The sequence below is a fragment of the Lepisma saccharinum genome, chromosome 8 (genome assembly GCF_977018435.1).
Source record: "Lepisma saccharinum chromosome 8, izLepSacc3.1, whole genome shotgun sequence".
Lineage (NCBI taxonomy): Eukaryota > Metazoa > Arthropoda > Insecta > Zygentoma > Lepismatidae > Lepisma > Lepisma saccharinum.
This window is the reverse complement of record NC_139236.1, coordinates 93,057,422-93,077,300: the sequence shown is the minus strand read 5'-3', so window position 1 is coordinate 93,077,300 and position 19,879 is coordinate 93,057,422. Positions and strand designations below refer to the sequence as shown.

General features: G+C 42.2%; 1 protein-coding gene across 1 annotated transcript in view; it reads left to right on the top strand.

Annotated features, from left to right (window-relative positions):
• The first annotated feature begins 3,114 nt into the window (after positions 1-3,114).
• Positions 3,115-19,879, top strand: part of LOC145991657 (apolipoprotein D-like) — a 109,965-nt gene continuing 93,200 nt past the window's right edge. The window contains exon 1 of the mRNA XM_083127722.1: positions 3,115-3,202. The gene's annotated coding sequence lies outside the window, so the exon portion shown is untranslated. The remainder of the gene's footprint in view (positions 3,203-19,879) is intronic.

Here is a 19,879-nt window from a genome sequence, read left to right as displayed (position 1 = left end):
ATAAAAAGAAGACTTGTTTATTACCACCCCTCTTTTGGTATACCACCCTGTATAATCAATATGAACTCTAGTGATGAATATGTTTGGCGAAGACGTTTCCGATTGTAAGGAAAACGTACATCATATAAACATCTCGTTACAAACAAAACAACCACAATTAAAAGTCAGCTCTATTAAAGTAAGAAGACTAACCATTGATATACACGTGGCTCCTTTTGAAAATCCACTTTCACGGCTGCCGTGTGAGCAGACTTGCAAACATATTTCTACCACCCTAAATGCCAGTGTTTGTATAACAATATTGAAATGGCGAAGATATGGATGCATTAACATGTTAATTAATTTGTATTCGAAGAATCGAGTGTCCGGTTCCTTTGATGTGTAAATAGGCATGGTTCGTAGTAATTACTCCTTTTACTGAAGCGTTTTGCCGCGTGATTTCATTTTTCGTTTCGTGCGCTTTCCTCGAATACCATAACGTGAAAACTGCTTTTATGGTGATTCTATAGCGTGTTGGTACTTGTGAAATGCAAATTCCATAGTCCTTAAAACACGTATCGAAGATCTCTGCAGACGTATTACAACGCAGCACGAATGACTACAACAGCCGCCACTTTACCGAACTGCGTTTGCTCCCACTAACTAACTCTCTAGCCGCCTTAAACTCGAAGGTTTATGGCTGGAGCAACACAAGCGTTCCATCTGTCCCTATCCTGGGCAAGAGCAATCCAATCTTTTCCATCCTTACCGATTTCCTTTAGGTCCATCTCCACGTTATCCCTCAATCTTCGTCTTGGCCTTCCTACAGGTCTCTTACCATCAGGTTTCCCAACAAGAATGCTGTAAACTTTTCTTTCCTCTCCCATTCGTGCCACATGGCCTGTCCACCTAAGTCTTCTTGATTTCATTATTCTAATAATATCAGAACATGAATACAAATTATGTAGTTCTAAATTATGTAACCTTCTCCACTCACCTGTCTCCTCATCCCTTTTAGATTCCAATATTTTCCTAATGATTTTATTTTCAAATACTCTCGATTTATTTTTCTCTTTTAATGAAGAGTACCACTGTATCTGTACCACCTCTAAAGATTAGAATTCATGGGTTCCTGGACCACCAACAACCCTCAATAAGACGAGTAGTTTGTAAACGAATTACAAGAAGCTATCATGCCAGATCCAGTCAAGGCTGAAGAAAGTTACAGATGTGAAAACAACATGCATAGCAAACCGGAAGTTGGGAGAACCTGTTTGGTGCAAGTTTCCGCAAAACTGGCCAACTTTTCCGGTAGCTCCGACTTGGTCTCATTTTCATTCTTGCTCTAGCTGCACATGTGTGTCCGTGTGTGTGAATGAAAGGCAGTGCGTAGGTGGGAATCTGCGTATCGATCTAAGGAACTCCGTGGATTTGCATAACAAGAAGTGCTAGGAATCTTCTGGATTAGTTAGGGCATGTGAATGAGTCACCTGTTTGCCGGATACCCTTCCTTGCCACGAGAGGGAATTAAAGGAGGTGGAGGGGATAAGTTGGTGTTGCCAGTCGAGGGAATTTCCCTCACAATTAAAAAATTCCCTCTATGTACGCGCAGTAGTGAAAAATTCTCCCATTCCTCGCCACTGATGATTTTTCAGCCCTCATACCGGAATAACACCCTTCCGTAGAGAAGATAATGGAACTGATTAATTTATTTTATTTTACTTCCCTTTTCAGCCAGTTTTGTCATGAATGGTGATCAGATGAAATTGATAGAAAGGCAATTGCTAACACACGAATCCCACAGATGATTATACTGACTGTCAGTCCAGACACCAGAGCCTCGTTAGTCTACAACAATACAGTCCAGGACGTACCACGTGGAGGAGAGCTTGGCATTTGCCTAGTCAGATCACCCCTTACGCCTTGTATAACGGAAATGAGGTGAATGCAATAGGATAGAGTAAAACCGAACAAAATCGAATATAACACGATAAAATAGAATATATTCTGTGAAATAGGATAGGGTAGAATTTGAGGAGTTTGTTTTAAGTCTACTTTACACGCTCATAGGCTACTACAGACTGGGACAGTTGCCTCAACTGGAAATCGAACCTGGGACCTCTTGATTACAAAGTCATAGACTTAGATAACCGAACTAAAAACCTTCCTCTGCACATTGCAAAAAGGCATGGAGACTCATAGGGGGTGGAAATTGTGGCTTCGCACATTCACGATCTCGGCTATTGTGGAGATGATGTGATCGCCTTCCTTTTACACGTTTATTGAAGGTGGGATTTGCCCCACAGCCGCCTTATACAAGGGCATAGTCTAAAACGTTTTCACCTGAGATCACCCCCGGGAATCGAACCCGGCTCTCCCTTGTGACAGCCAGACGCCATAGCGACCTAGTGTCAGTGTTAGAGTAGAAGGAAATGAATGAAAAGGTAATAAAATCATTTCGAAGTAGAATATATTAAGATACTGGTATAAGGGGAAGGAATGATATGTGATGTAAAATAAAACTGAATACAATAAAATAGAATATTCGTCGAGTCTTGTTATGGGCTCTGGGGATGGCCCAGCCTGGGGGGTAAAGGCGGCCGAAATGTGGTGCTGATCACATCATCTCCAAATTTGCCGATATTGAGAATGTGTGAGACCCTACCCCCACATCCGCTAAATGTGCCTTCAAGGCACGATGCTATATGCACTGGGAAGCTTTACCTTACCTTATTCGTTAAGTGTATGTCCAATGTAATAAAATTTCATTATACAAAAGTAATACCTTGATAAATGTTAGTTCGTGTGCGTTGAAAGTTTAGAGTGTAGCGAACAAGTGTACATAGGTTCGGTTCCAACTCGGACCACATTTCGACGCTTTGACCTAATTGAAAGCAGCATGTTCACTGACGATCATTGCCTGGGCATAAAGAGCAATCAGAAATAAGCATTGTCAAGATTGTGCATAGCGTTGGGAATCGAGAAAAGGGATATTTTCACCTGTGCGGCGAAAAAGGTGCCAGACGGTTGGCGTCACGTGACGCCGCTAGGCCAATGGAGGTGAAGTTCAGGGCCGCGGCGTTTCTGTGAGAAGATCGGATTATAACGCGGAGACGACGGTGCCGTGGCTGCAGTAGTGTCCGTTGACTCGAAGAAGCTGGTTTGGAAAGTGCTCGCTCCCCTTTGGCAACTGTTGGTCTGTCGTGTGATCGCTTTGAAATCAGTAAGTAACACCAATGCCCCATTTATCTGGTGATCGGGTGTGTGCCTCTGTCCCTATGTTGTGTATCCATCCTGCTAACGATGCTTATCTATCTCGCCTTGTAATCAAGGTGTCCTGGATTCGATCCCCGTGTGGAGGCACATTTCATTGTATTTCGGATCCCACTTTAATTTGTAGGTCCAGTCCCGATTAGTCTATCTGAACATAAACTGGTCTTAAAAGTTGTAATCAAGGGGTCTTGAGTTCGATTCCCAGTGTAGTCTCATTGCCAGGGGTTCAGATCCTACTTTAAATTGTAGGTCCAGTCCCGAATAGCATATCAGTACAAACTGTTCTTAAAACATATGTAACCAAGCTGTCCCAGGTTCGATCCTTGGAAGCACCGGGATCAGATCCTACTTGAAACTGTAGGCCCCGTCCCGAACTTTTCTGAGCATAAAATGGACTTGAAGCGAACTCCGAAACTTTTTCTTTTTAATGTGGTGTCTCCTCCGACTGTGATATTGTATGGTTGACTGAGTTAGGAAGTCAGTATCCTCTACGTTGATCTCCTGACGAATCTCTAATTAATTATTGGCGCATTTGCCGTCTCTGTATATTAATCGCAACGAAGAGAATGGTATTGATGATAACAAAGATAATGAAGAGCATTGTCATGTCCCTTTGAGGGCAAGGGCTTGCCAAGTAGTTTTTCTTTGGGTGACTGTGTTCCTTCGAGTCCCTTCTTCGCTGTTTTCTTGCTCTCGAGACCGCAGTTCGCTGCTGTTGGTTTCAAGTATCACGACAATTGTCCTCACGGTGCCTTGTCAACACTAAAATTTTAGAGTTCCACTGGTGATCGAATCCGGGACCTCTAACATCAAAAGGTATGAGCTCTACGCATTCCGCTACGTAAAAGGCCTTTCTTATATAAACCCTATGTATGTTTTCTTGCTGTAAGAGATCTAGGATTACAAGAATTACTACAGAGTTTGTGGGAATAAATTGTAAGGATTGTTTTAGACTATCGCGTAAAGCGTATAACGTTAGTTCTCTAAATTTGGTTCGTGGCTTCAGGGGCGTAGCCAGGATTCCTTTCTGGAGGGTCACAACTTTCGATTGTGATAATACTTTAACAACAACTTTCAACCTACGGTACTATTCACTTTGTAGCAATTGTGACTACTACGAATATTATTTCTGCCAAAACGTCATCGAAGACATAAATGCAAAAAAGCAGAAAAAATATACTTTTGGAAGCACTCTTGGCAGAACATTTGCCAAATTTCTTGATATTTGGGAGAAACACTAAAGAATCGCTCAAACTAGTACATTTTCATTATTATGCATGCATGAAAAAAGTGATCCACTTATACGCAATTTCGGGCAAAAATTAACGCTGTTCGGTGTTATTGTGGCTGTGAAATATAAGGAGGCTACATATAGGGTGCACAATACGTTTGAATGTAGTATTATCGGGTACATTTCGATGCATAACATGAAAAGATAAGTCAATTTAAATACGTCTGTCTCTGTGAAATTCAAATTTGAAAATATTGATTTTTTTTTAATAATTTCATTTTTGAGCAGTGTAATTTGGTACATTTTTGTTAGGCCAGTCGAACTCACGTTTGGCTACGCCGTTCCCTTAGTGTCTGAAGCAAACAAATTGTTTTGATAGTTTATGGCTACAGTAGTCGGTACTTTACAGGTATTTGTTTGTTTTGTGGAACCCACCAACACAAGATAGACGAGCCCGACCCTGTGGCCGAGTGGTTAGCACATCGCGCTGCGACGCCAAGGGTCCCGGGTTCGAATCCCGGTCGGGCTTGGTTGTTTGTGAATGTCCATTCATCAATTTCATCATTTCATCACTCATCCCCATCTTCGCAAATTAGCCAAGAGGCACAAAACGCGAAGTAAAATAAACTAAATCAAATAAAAAAAATAAAACAAACAAGATAGACGATGTTGTTCCCCCATCGAGATAATAGAACCTGTCCTAGAAGGATGAACCATGTCACGCGTGATGATACTTGTGTAGTATGCAATGAATTGGACGAACGAAGTTATTTGGTCTCCAAGAGGTCCTGGCCTTAACCCATTGGAATTCTTCTTGTGAAGTCATACACAAGCGTAATATATAGTGAAAAGCGTTCCACCTCAAAGACCAAATCAATTCGGTAGGAGGTGTTTTTGTTACAGAATCCATCGAACGGGTTTTCAGAGCTTAGCGCATGTTTTAAACCATAATCTCTCTATTCTTCGCCATGCATTCCCCAAAAACGTTGCAGCATGCACAGATGTTCATCTGTTTATCGATTTGCATTTGGAGAATTCAACACGTGGACAAAACGATACCATATCTTCCTGGTGCGTACTATTTCTTAAAAATCCTTGCAGGTCAATGCCCTTGCTATATCTGTCACTTAATTTGACAGTCTCATGTGTCTCCTTGGCCTCCCCGATGGCGTAGAGTGACGGCGATTGGGATCCAAAACTGAGGGGGCGGGGGGAGGGGCAAGGTGGCCAAAAGTAGGGTTAACTTTCCCTTGTTAGATAAGGTTTAGCATAATGCGGGAGCAAAACTTGCAGAAAGTGGCCCCTCTCCCCCCCCCCTTATTGCTGAAAGACTTATACTTAACGTCTGTTGATACGATTTCCCAACTTCTGTTCACTTTGTGTCCACCCGCTGCGTTGAGGAGAAAATCTCTGTCGCGACAATTCATTAAAGAAAGCTGTTTTGCGGAGTGTCAAGGTCTTCACTCAGTAACAACAAAAAGAACAGTAGTTGTGTCCAGGGAATATATTTTCTGAAGAGGCAAACACGTTTAGTATGCACCTAAATGTCATAATGCAGACACGGTATTTCAGTCGAAAGTGCGTCCGTCTGATTCTCACGAGAGACCCTGGTTCGATTCCCGAAGCAGATGATCTCAGGTGAGAATTTTTCTGATGACATCTCTGCATGAAGCTGTCCTGGGGTTCAACCAGCCTCTAATAGAGCATCTTTCTAAAGGATGAAGCAGATTGGACGACATGGACACGGGTTTTATCATCCAAGAAATCCAACCTTAAGTGAAGGCCTGTTGGATGATAAAACCCGTGTCCATCTTCTTGTGGAGTCATACAGAAGCGTCAGTGAGAAAGAAACAGAATTTGTTCCACCTGGGAGCAAGCTTGTGGGGTAAAGGTGGTCGGAGCGTGGTGTCGATCACGCCACCTCCACAATAGTGGCGAGTTCATGACAGCGTGTGCACTACCTCCATCTTCATAGTAAGTTGCAATGGGCAGTGCGGTAACGTACAAAAATGCTTCTTTAGGCTAAAGTAGCATTTATATATCTAGTTCTTCTGGTTTCCTGGGGAAGAAGAACCTTTCTGGCACCGTTGCTGTACCTTTTCACGTAGTTAATCTTTAACAAAGAAATGTAATACAGTTTCGCATAAAGGGCACATTTATTTCATTTCTCTTAGAGAAAGCACACCTCTAAAAAATATGCAACTAAGTTGCCACCAAAAGTGGTGTAACAAAGTAATTGGTTTAGCACTACACCTAATCGGGTGTTAAATGCCTCCATACTTGGTGTGATGTGACGTCAAATGGTGTAACAGGACACCAAAAGTGGTGTTAAACAAAGCCAGTTCCAAATTAACAACAGAAGGAGTATTCCTTGAACACCACTTTTGGTGGCAACTCAGTTGGATGTCTTTCAGAGTGCATGCTCATCTTAGAAACATTGAGTTCTAAACTCTGCGTGATGAAAAAATCGAACCAGGCATTTCGTCTACAGATGCTGGAGTTCCCAAGTGTAAAATGTAGTGTTGCCACACCCCTGTATTTTCGCTCAGTCATATACGACACCTTCCGCTGTCGACATGCACCCTTCGCTCGCAGTTCAGGGAGAGGCAGGGAATGGGAGACCCATTCATTCGTTAACCGGTGGCCATCGTTAGGTTCAGCTTCTCCTTGAACAATGGGCTGTTGCTCTGATCGTTTGTTTGTTTGATTTTTGTCTTGTTTTGAGTGCACTTTATGCAGAGAAAGGCTAACAGGGATTGGACCTACAGTTTAAAATGAAATCCGAATCACTATGTGCCTCCACCGGGTATCGAGACCCCTTGATTAAACTCTTGCTCCGAGATCAAAGTTTGGGATGCAGTATAATACAAGCATTTGCCGTGGCAAAGGGTCTCATGTGTCTCCTTGGCTTCCCCGATGGCGTAGAGTGGAGGCGGTTGGGATCCAAAACTGAGGGGGCGGGGGGGGGCAAGGTGCCAAAACTAGGGTTAAATTTCCCTTGTTAGATAAGGTTTAGCATAGTGCGGGAGCAAAACTTGCAGAAAGTGCCCCCTCGCCCCCCTAATTTCCGCCACTGCGTAGAGACAACGTCGTCATCTTGTAATAAAGGGCTAACGGGTTCGATACTCGGTGAATCCCACTTTAAACTGTAGGTCTAGTCCCGATTAGCCTATCTGTGCATAAAGTGAACTTAAAACCATCTCCCCTGTGCAAGAGCCAAAAATTACAACCCTGCCCTCTCATAGCACGGGGAATAGGCCACCGACTTCTCCTCGCGTTGCAGACTTAAGCAGATCTTTAAACCATCCTGACGAGAGCGGACGTGTCAGTCATAATTTTGCCACATCGCTTTAATATAAACCCTTGTCATTAAAACTAGAAACCGTACTGCGAAAACCATAAATATGCTTTTTTCCATCCATAAAAGTGAAGAAGCCGGCTTATGATTGTCACTAACATGCGGACCTCTAACGGTAAAAAGAAAAACGTGATCGATAAATAGTTTTGGTAACTGTTTACCGAGCAACAGCTGATGTTTTTCGCCTTTTTCGGCTCGTTTCTCGGAAAGTTAATCACGCGTTTTCAATTTCCGTTGGCCGTGTTTTCCACTCAAGAGCTTTGCGAAGATCCGCAGACGCGTGCAGCGTGAACGAGCCGGATTGAATTTTTCTCAAATAGCCTAACTGTTTCCTCCTCGCAACGTGAAAACGACTTTTACTCTCCGTGCGGTTCCTGAGGAGGGGGCGACGGGGGGCGGTTCTCGAAATGATAGATTGCGGAAGCGTTGAGCCGGAGGACCTGATCTTACGCAAAAATCGTCCTAACTGCGAATTGTATTTTGTTTTCACGTGTCTCGTTCGTTGTGCGTAAACGTAGCGTTCTTTGGCTTGTATGCGTCACTCTGTGAATCTTCAGGGTAATCGTGGGTAAGCAATAAACGTGATTGTTCCTTTCTGTTATTTCAGGCGAATAGTGAGACACTCTTTTTCATACTATCACCTTCCCATCTCCGCGTTGTGTTTAACCTTTCGTGAGGAAAAGGGTGACACATCATTCTATTGAGCAGCGGTAGAAAGAGAGGGAGAGGAAAAGAAAGAAAGAAGAAGAATGAAAAAGGAAAGGGGAGAGACACGTAATCTTAGTAGGAAGAAAGAGAAACCAAGAAAGATACAGTTGATGAAGCAAAACAAAACAAGGGAAAATGTAGAGAGATAACAATAAATAGGAAAACAAAGGTAGAAAGAAAACACGTACAGAAGGAGAAAAAGAAATAAAGAATGAGATAGAAAAACAGAGGAGATGGGAAAGAGAGAAGGAGAAGGAAAAAGAATTGTTTGCTAGACTGATCGATTGATCTTGTTAATTTCACTTCGTTTTTCTTCCACTTTGGCTAATCGTAAAAATGAGGATGAGTGATGATATGTTGAAACTGATAAAGGAACATTCACAAAGAACACCCATGCCGGTATTCGAACCCAGGACTCCTGGCTAACCATTCTTCCACGGAGTTCGGCGGAAAGAGAGAACGAAATAGAAGTGAGGGATAGAGTAGACATCCGTGGCTGCGGAAGTAGAATCAACCTGAAAATAGTTTATCCACCCTCGAAGCCCCCTTCCCTTATGAACGAATTTCTTTGGAGACGTCACTGCTATATATTTGTATATTCGTTATTTACTGTCACTTTTCTGCCATTCTTTGGCTAACCGTGACGATGAGGATGAGCGATGATTTGAAATTGATGAAGAGGCACTCCCGGCGCCCTGACCGGGACTCGAGCCGCAGAACTTCGGTGGCGAGGTCAAGAGTCGACCATTTAACGCCTGCAGCCATCCTGCCGTCTGATCCCACTGCTGTAACTCCAGTTATTGTTTATTGAGTTGATGTTTTAAGTCACTTTATGTACAGTAAGGCTAATCGGGACTGGACCAGCAGTTTAAAGTGGAAGTCGAACCACTGTGTGCCTTCACCGGGTGTAGAACCCGGGACTCCTTGATTACAAGGCGACGACGCTACAATTGCGCCATCGGGGAGGCTCAACTCCAATTAGGGTTAGCTTATCTGTGCATAAACAAGAAGTTTTAAAAATCGTTGATGTTATTTTCGTAACTTTTTATAGGTTCACATTTAAACATTTCATGGCTTGGGGGGGGGGACATGGCCCCCATGGGCCCTCCCACTGGGTACGGGCCTGTACACAACATAATGTGATGACAATAATGGGAGAGAATTACCTAAAAATCCAAAGGCCAAGGAAACGCTCACACATTCTTGCGGTATTCCACACCCACTCTGGGCGGCTCGTTACAAGTTTCGTACATTCCCATGAAGCTATATTGTTCCCCTCGAGTTTGAATAACCATAAACGCAGCAACAGCCGTTCCGGTGGTCTCTGCGCCTTTGTTCCCAGAGGAACTGGAAGATTTAAAAAGTTATTTCCCAGGACAGAATCGAAATGGACGCATAACCGTATTTTCCTCTTTGTCACACCCGCCCACCGCATATGCTGTTACTTTCGTTCTGCGCTCGGGGAATATATTTTCCACAGCGTTCGAGATATAACCCATTTGGTTTTCTCTTTTGTTTTAGAATCATTACGTCACATGAGCTGACACATTGCCCAAATCGGCCGCAAGGATCTCACGGGTGTCTTTTCGCATGTGGCAATTGTAGTTTCCTATTTTAATGAGAAACGGACTGTATACGTAATGGAGACACCAAATTAGCGAGATTATATGTCACGTAGGAGGCAGTGGCGTATTAATAAACCCTTCTCGTGGAGAAGAATGAAGCTTTTAATGGTGAGGTAAACTGTTAGATGTCTCGAGAGGAGATCGTTTAGTTATATTAATTCTAGACGCCATAGGCGCGATCCCTGTATATTTTTTGTAGACTGGCGTATAAAAGAAAATGCATACATCTTGGACAACAACGGTAGGTCGGTCGTCTGACTGATACAGGGGGGCGAGTTCGATTCAGTGAGGTCGACAGATACTTTTGTTTGGGTAAACTGACAGGTGGAGGAGATAGACTCTTCTGTTCTTCGGTGATCATATTTATTTTCTATGCTTATCTCTTTACCTATCTCACTTCTTTTATTTTTCGGCATCTTTCATTCTTATTCGCTTTCCATATTTTTCTCTTCGTCTCTCTTGCTTTTCTTCTGTTGGGTCCATAAGGATGCTTTAAGACCGAAACGGCAAGCGACACGTGTGAGTGTGAAACTCCATCGTCTCGAGTGCTGCGCAGATTTAGGTCTAATCTTAATGGCTGTGGCGGAAGAAAGGAAAATAATGTTGTACTTTATTTCTAATGTGATATGCCAGACCCAGTGGCCGAGTGGTTAGCACATCGCGCTGCGACGCCAAGGGTCCCGGGTTCGAATCCGGTCGGGAAAATTAGCCAAGAGGCACAAAACGCGAAGTAAAATAAACTAAATCAAATCAAATCAAAAATCAAATCTAATGTGATATGCTGTTTATTTCGAATTTAAAATAACTGGATTACAAGCCTTTCCTGTTTCATGGAGAGAGTGACGGAAGCGCCGGGATTCAATAATCTAATGGTCAAGTGGCCTTAAATGTTGCCTTTGTGTAACATTCGCACACTTGCATGTATACAGTCGCAGACCAAGGGAGAGTTGTAGTGGGCTATACCACCCAGTAGTAAGACCCCCCCGTCTGTTCCACCTAAACCGGAAATGAGATAAGATAAGAGCGGAAATGCTAAGATAAGGGGTATGCGTTTTTGTGAGTTAATTAGTGTGTTTCGAGCCGACAGGAAGTGATAAGATAAGAGGTGGGCGTTAAGTGTTTTTCTTGGAAGTGTGGAGATAAAGGGGAACAGGAGGAAACTTGTTCGTGGAATGAAAGGTTTAAAATGTGTCTGGTTTTTTGATTTGTAATGGGTGTTACCGTAACGTCACCTGTGTTTGAATCTGGAGTTGAGTTGTTGTTAATGAGGACTTGATAAGGGTTTCCGGTGTTGATGAGATAGGTGGTTATTTTTGGGGGGCGTTTCCCGTTTGAGACCGTTGATGAGTCTGATATTCCTGGAAATGTGTGTAACGTTTTTCTGTCTGAATAGAACATGCCCGAACATGTTTTGGGCGTAGGTTTGTATGAATTTGCAATTTCTGGGTGGTGTAACGGTTCTGTGTGAACATGCCCGAACATGTTTTGGGCGTAGCCTTGTAGTTTGAAGTTTGTTTAACGGAAATGGTGACGTAGGAGGGAAAAGGGTATAAATAGAAAGGATGGAGGATAATAGTATCATGTGGGGATGGATGTAAGCGGTACACGTTTGTCTGATAATGGTGTGAATTTCTACGAGATCAGCTACGAAGAGTTCTGGGAACTTGTTCGGTCTTGCGGCGATCTGGACAGCGATCGAACGGCCCTGGATCGGTTGCTGAGTTATTTCCCGTTTATGTATGTAGCGATACCTGAATCTCCCTGGTGTGGATGTCACGTGGTCAACGGCTCAGGAAAAAGACTTCACCGTCGCTGCGAGACTTTGAAGGAGATAGAAGAGAGGAAAAGAAGAGGTGACGAGAGAACAGGATTTCCGAGTCACGGGTGTATCTGCGAACTACGTCGCAGGAAGGAAGAGTTGGGCGAAGCTTTGAAGAAGAGAGTGAAAGAGTGGCTTTCTTTGTTGGCAGACAGAAATTCCGTGTGGTGTTCTGGCTGTGATCGTCCATTGTTACTTAACTTAGAAGGTCATCCTTGTTTCCCTGTGGTTCCTCCCGAAGGTTTCGATTTTCGCAGACGGCTGTTCCCCGACGATCCTGAGGATATTCTGGCTGAACCTTTATCGCCGATACCGAGGACCCCGTCAGCTACAGTATCTGATTTTGAGAATATTCTGGCTGAACCTTCATACCCGATACCTACAGTATCAGACGAGTTTTTTTTGTTCGACATATGAGAGTGTATACTTACCATACTCGTCTGATAGCAGGCGGTCCTTTTACCACCGATTATATGTCGGTGAATGCGAGATACAAGACTTACAGAAAGTGGCCAATAGGATTACGTCAGACTGCTGAAGAATTAGTCACTGCAGGTTTTTATTATTCAGGATTCGGTGATAGGGTAATATGCTTCCATTGTGGGTACGGAGCGTGTGATTGGACATCCGAAGATTGCCCGATTCTAGAACATTACCGGGCAATACCAGACTGTAGTTACATACAGAGTGTTGCAGCGTTACACAGTGATTCAAAAAGTTGCAAATATCGCGACAGTGTGGAAACTACTGAAAAAACATCCGATAATCAGAGTGTGGATTCTGTGCTACTCTGTAAAATATGTTTTGAAAACGCTTGCAGTGTGGTAATTCTTCCGTGTCGACATTTTGTAGCCTGTGGTCTCTGTGCCTCTCAATTGGACAAGTGTGCCGTATGCCGGGGCAGCATTGATGATACATTGACAGTGTTCACCTGTTGAACAAAATGGATGCCTGTTTTTTGGACATTCAAGGTTTTCGAGGAGTCGAAGGAGAATTTGTGTGTAAAGAAGTAGGAATTCTAAAATTTCCTTTCGACAGTGCATTTGACTGTTTAGTGAAACCTCCATATGGTTTACACTTGTTGAGTGAAAAGTATCGCCGAGTGAATTACTGGCTCCGTACCAACAAACATGGTCTTGATTGGAATGATGGATGGCTACCGTACGAGAAATTAGAAGATCTTCTGTATTTAGTGCTTATGAATCAGCAAGTTTATGTTAAAGGTACGGAGAAAATGGAATGGGTGAAAACATTAGTGGGGAAAAAAGGTGAGGGTAAGATGACTGTATGCAATATCGAAGAACTTGAATGTCCAAAGTTAAGCAGTGTCAAAAACAGTTCAGAAAGTTTAAAATGTAAAGAACATGGTAAAGGTGAAAAAACCTGTGCAGTTGAAAATGTCTGGAAAATGTACATGTTTTATTGTAAGAAATAAAAAAATGTTCAAAATATACAAATGTTTTATTTATAATTGATAGTGTGGATATAGAATAACACAAATGTTTTATTTACAATTGATGATATAGAAGGTTTACAATACCTGAAGGGTTATATTAGAATACATAAATAAAAAAGACTGAATTACAATACATAAAAATAACAATGGTTCATTTACAATATGGAATAGATTTACAATGGATACTTTACAGCATCAGATACATAACGTAAGTTATTTACAATATCAATGTGTGTCCAAGATTGTTCTCAAGATATATTTCAATCATCAGTTCGTTGTACCAAAGTATATAAAAATAGTTCAATACATCGGGTACTTCTTTTTTTTCTGAAACCATATTCTTTTTTATACAATATACAAAAGCCTCCATTTCGGGTTGTAATTTATGATAACGTTCGTTCATTAATTTTTGCAGAGGTCTGAAAAGATTACACATAAATAAATGTAGTTCAGAGGCTGTGAAAATGAAAGCATCCGGTGAATGATGTTGATACATCGAGATGCAACGTTTCCCGAAAAAATTTACACCACTAACGGTGATATTTCCAGTAACCAAATAGTTGAATCGTCGACCAGTGTCGACGTAATTCAGTAAGTCAGATTTTGAAGCACACAGTTCTCTAATCTGTTTAGAATGGATGCGTACGGGTGATCTCCCCTGTTGCGAAAACTCCCACACCAAATTGAAAGGGGATTCCTTTTCGAATCCTATGGCTACGTACTTGTTTTTTTCCTTGTTCAGAAAATATGTGTTTGCAAGATAGAGATCTAAACATGCATCTACGTCATGTAGTTTAGAACACTCGATTTTGTCTGTGGAAAAACCAATTTCCCTACGTCTCTTTATGAAATCACAGTCCGTAGTCACATCCATGCCTTCGTCAGCCGCCTCGTTCTTGATAGTAACGGTTTCTAATTTAACGGGTTGCACACGTTTTCGAGGTTTACGTTTGGAAACATCATCCTGATTAGTCATGCGCGTCACAAGTTTGTCGTGTTTCTCCATTATAGAAACAGCAGGAGGTTCCATGATGTGTTCACTAGAACTGTCTCGATGGCACTGAGAGAAAGATACGCAGCACACATTTTAAATAGATTTCTTCATGACACGAGCCTGGATTGTGTGGATAGAACAACACGTTTGTTCCCCTCTGGGACACTTGGAATGTGGTAAACATTTGAAGATCTGACGAAAACGGTGCAGGATATATCCATCTTTACTGATACCTGGTGGAAATGTCTGGATGAAATCCTTGGTTGTAACGTGACGTGCTTTGTAATAAGCATACACGCAACAGTAATGACCGCATGTTGTGGCCAATATCCCCTGTAAGGGAATGCTGTTGTAAGTCCAGACCGAGGAATGACTGTTCAGGAAAGTTACGAATTCTTGATAGAAAGGATGAAATCCGTATGAATCGAAATACTCGGCCACATTGTTTTTGTCGAAATAGAAGGCCACCCAGTGTGTACCCCGGGAGTCGGACTTGTCAGTGTTTGCGATGACCAAGGCCGGCTTAGGAAACGTCCGAGGTAAAAGATCTCTCGGGTAAACACCGTAAAAAATGTTTCTGGTGGAACAGTTTCGAGATAGAATCTGTCTGATCTGCGACGTGTTCATGCTGCTTATGTTTTCAATAATGTATAATAATGTGTCTGTCTTTGGTCATTTCTATGCTTCCTGGGCTGTTGTCAAATAGTTCGGGAAACAATTGTATGTTCACAGGTTTTGAAGTTGTCACTTTCGAAGAAACACTACTATGCTTAATAGTACGGGTTATCACTTTGGTGGGTTTTTCCATCACAAGCAGTATAATGTTTACATAAGAGCTATTTCGGTAACACTGGGAGTCAGAAACACAGGCACACATATTTATGGAAAATTCGGTCTCACTGATGGAGGATGACACTTCTATCTTTAGGTATATCTACTGCAGATTCAAATTCAGCATACAAAAGGCATGTTATATTTTCCGACAGCTGAGGAGAAAACTGCATCTCGGCTCCGATGATGCCTTGTTCCTGGAGACTGGTGTGCGTGTCGTTTCCTGAAGAGTCTGGTGTTATGTCGTAAATCAGGAAAAAGAATCCGTTCTCGAACATTTTCCGTGTGATCTGGTGTCCGTAATTGGCGTGGTGAATGCCTGTACCGGAAAATAGAGTTTGATAGGCACGTGTTATCAAGCCGCTGTTTCCTCCTGTGGTGATTTGTAAAGGTTCGGAAGGTACGAGTTCTCCATTTTTCACAAGATGGAAAGAAGATAGGTTAAAACTTCTAAAGTCGAACGGATTTTTCTTACTGTCTCCGAGAAAGCTGGCGGTGGATACCATAGCAAAAAGAACAACATTCGGAAAAGGACCTTGAAAAGCATTATCGATCGAAATCTGCTGCGTTCCGGCGACGTAAGAATAAGCTTTGATGACGCTTCTGGTGAACGGATAATGAGCAGGAGCGTAAGTGAGTGCTCTGTCTATGGCCAGACTGGTGGTAGGAGTAGGAATGATGTGATTTATTTCGAGAACAGCTTTTAAAATTTTTATTCTTACTGTAGGTGATGTCTGGTCTCCCCAGATGTAAAAAGCGTCACGTGATCTAGCTAGATCTATGCGTACTTCAACACCGTTGAGCAGGTATTTAGACTGGTGGAAGAAATCTATGTGAAGTTTTCCCATAAGGTCGACCACGGCTGTCACTTCCGTAGGATTTCCGATCGTCGAAACATACTGGAAGAATTTTTTCCTTGTGGTGAAACCTGTGTTGTCGGCAGTGATTTGATCTTGATGTTCAGGTGTGTCCAAATACCACAGGGCATTCGTGAGATGCGTGTTTGCGGCATCGCTTCCGTAGTTGATAGCTGCTTCGAAGATCGCTTTATATGCGTAATTGTTATCGGCGGTTGTTACAGCAATGCCGTTGAGAGTCACTGTACATTGGGAAAAGAGTGAATGGAGAAGATAATTCACGACCCCGCAGTTTTTTGTGAGGGCATTTTCTGTTTCGGAAGCACTCATGGGACTTCCATCCTGTTTAACAATTTGCGTTTGCAGACGGAGATAGGCAGATGAAAGATCGAGAAAATCAGTTCCTGCCGCCGGTATGACAAACTGAATTATATTCTGATTATCGATGGAAGCGATAGGTTTGTAGGTGGCTGTGTACGTTTTTTCCACATTTTGCTGAATAGGTTTTTTCCGGAAGAGGTCGAACTGCGAGATCATGCACATGTTATCCTCCATCATTATCCAAAAATATCTTTCCCTGAGACCTTCTGTTTGATTTTTCTTTTACGTGTTCTCCTAGATTTTGCAGATGTTTTCCTTCGTTTTTTGGATGCTTGTTTTTTACGGATCGTAGATGTTCTAATACGGCTGGCTGAACGTTTTAACATCAACTGAGCAATTCTTGTTGCAGGTTTGGTTCTTATACCAGAACCTACCAGAGAGTCGATTTTCCGTTGTGCTTTACTTTGAAGATTTTGACCTGCTTCACGTACCCGTTGACGAACAATAGTTTTCGGAGTTTGTTGGGTTGTTGCAATGTCGGTGATAATGTTAGCTCCTGTTTTTAAAGCTTCTCTTCCGATCGTCTTTGCACCGCTCCAGAGTAGAGGTTTCACCATTCTAAACAGTCCTGCGAAAAGTGACCCCAATCCTCTCCCTTTTTGATTTCTAGTTGAACGGTAGATGGGTCCAATTCCTCCACGGATTTGGTTACTGTAATATTCGGTCTGCGAATTCATGGTGATTCATCCGCTTTTCGACAAAGACTGAGAGAAATAGCTGTCTACTGTTTTTTAAAAGGACTTTGCTTTTCTACGAAAATGTAAAACAGCGATTGTGGGTACGGACCCAGTTCTCAAAGGTAAAAAATTTCCTTTTCTATCGTACAAAGCAATTTCTATTGTTTCGAAAGAGGCTTTATCCAGAGGAACGTAATGAATCGGGTCGAATGATTGATGGGCTACGGGTACTGTGCAAGACGTATTTGTGTCCGAACACTGTTTTCGGGTAAGACGCAAGAGACGTACCATTTCTCCCCCGACCAATTGTTGTTTCACCAGATCGGAGTAAATAAATATATATGGGTTTTTATCCACAACGCTATTGGACTGTGCGTGCGTAGAATAAATAGATTTCAATATGTCATATCGAAATTTAGCATAGTCATCAGTTTCGTTTATGGGTGTAACGGTATTTGTTGGAGCATCGTCAGGTTCAGGCTTAGGAACCCCTATCACGGATAGATGTTTGTACACAGCCTCTTTGAAGAAAAACCTGAGATGAGTAGGAACAGCTACATTAGCAGGGTCTGTTTTCAGGAAATAAATCAGATCCTCTATCGTATATGTTGTTGCAGGAAAATAAAATGGTTGTTCGTTAATATAGAGTGTGTTATCCGCACAAACAGTAGATCCAAATGTTCCCCATTGCGGTTCCGTCAAAAAATGCCAGAATTTCTCGAGAACGGATCTCCTTATTTCCAAGTCGTCGGGGAGAGATTCGATGATGGTAGAGACTAGGTCCTCAGCACTTGCATATGTCCGAACAGGAAGAGTTAACATTCCAGAATCAGTTTCCAAAACATTGTCGTATAGAGTTGAATAATGTAGTTCTGCCAATCCGACTTCCCACAATTCTGGAGACAGATCGATCCGTTTAGCAAGTTTTACGGTGAAATGGGTGAGTGTGTTGTCTGGAAAATATTCCTCCGATGCAGATGATAGGAGGTAAACGTAGAAATTTTCGTCCATTCTCGCCGAACACAGAGGACTCACTGGATCGCAGTAACGTTATATTTTGATATAAATATGTTATTTTTCCGACAACTGTTTTACGGAAGATGCCTTGATCCACGAATCGAAACTAGGTGGATATCCGAGCCAACGAACCAGGTATTCCAAATTTTTACCTTTTCCCCGGGTGTTCAAAATCTTATCAATTTTATACTCTTCTTCAGGATCCGAATAAACTTTCTGCAGTTCATGTTTGTAAAATGTACCTTTTACTGGTTCTTCATTTAAGTCGTCTAATATGTATACAGGTACAGGTGTTTGCTGAACAAGGGAATGGATTTTGAAAAGTTCTCGTGACCACGATTGTTCGTATCCTTTCTCGAAATGTCCTTTGACTACAGAAATTCGTACGATATCACCAACATTCAGATCTGAAGATGGTTGCGAGACATGTTTGTCAGGTTTGTTGAGACGTTTCCACACAATGTAAACGTTTGTTTCGTTGACATCTCGAGGGGCCATTCCTATGGAACTGTGGATCGCCGTATTGTAACCTTCGAGAAGTTGCGGTAAAATATCTACATAGCGTCTTGTCTGTTTTGAGGTGAAATATTTCCACATCCGTTCTTTTAATGTTCTGTTGAAACGTTCCACTACACTCGCTTTCACAGGATAATTTGTTGCTGTCGAGAATTGTACATGTTGGTTTTTCAAAAATTTCTGGAATGTAGAATTTGTAAATTCCGTTCCTTGGTCTGTCTGTAGTGTAACAGGTTTCCGTCTGTTTTGTTCGAAAATAGTTTTGAAAGCTTCGGTTACAGAATTGCTTGTTTTATTTTTTAGCGGTAATGCAAAGGCATATTTTGAAAATACGTCGATCACTGTCAGAAGATATTTGTATCCGTCGTTATGTTTTTGAATCGATGCCATGTCGTTGAGATCAGCTTCCCAAAGCATGTCTATGTTCCACACATTGTAACGATTTCGAGGGAACCTTTTTCTCGCCGGTTTGTGGAGAGTGTAGGTTTCCTGATGCATCAGCCATTTTTTCACCGTATCGCGGGATATATTTTTATCCCGTACCGCTTTCCACAGACGATCTACAGATGAGAATGAAGCGTGGTGTCGGGGATCGTAATATATTTTGGTGAGAATTTTATCGTGTTTCAACTTAGAGACTCCCATGACCGATCTCTCTGTCTACGGCTTTTTCTCAGAGGAACCAGTTTGTAAGCGTCAGGTGTTCTCAGAAAAGGTGTAGTTTTCCTGGAAACACGGACGGTCACTTTCTTCTTCTTCTTCTTCTGTCGATGAGACGGTCCAGGGCTTTCCGTTGGCGACGATGAGAAGTTCAATGTTTTCGGATCCGGAAGTGTTTTTTCCTGACGTTCGTCTATCAAACGTTGTGCCGTGGATTGGTACTCATCGATGATATTCTGTAACTGATGACGTGTATTACGGGGTAACGTCTCTGCCAGATTCTGAGGAAAATACGTCGATTCTGGTGAAATAGTAGAAGAACCGTCGTTATCTTGAACAATGGGAATCTGTAATGGTTCTTTGGATTTTCGACTCAGCCATAAATACTCGTCCAGTTCTTTTCTGTAAAGACGCCATTTTTGATCGTCCGATATGTTTTTCATTTTTAGGATATCACTCATTTTTTTATCTAAAATTGATAATTTGTGGTGCACAGA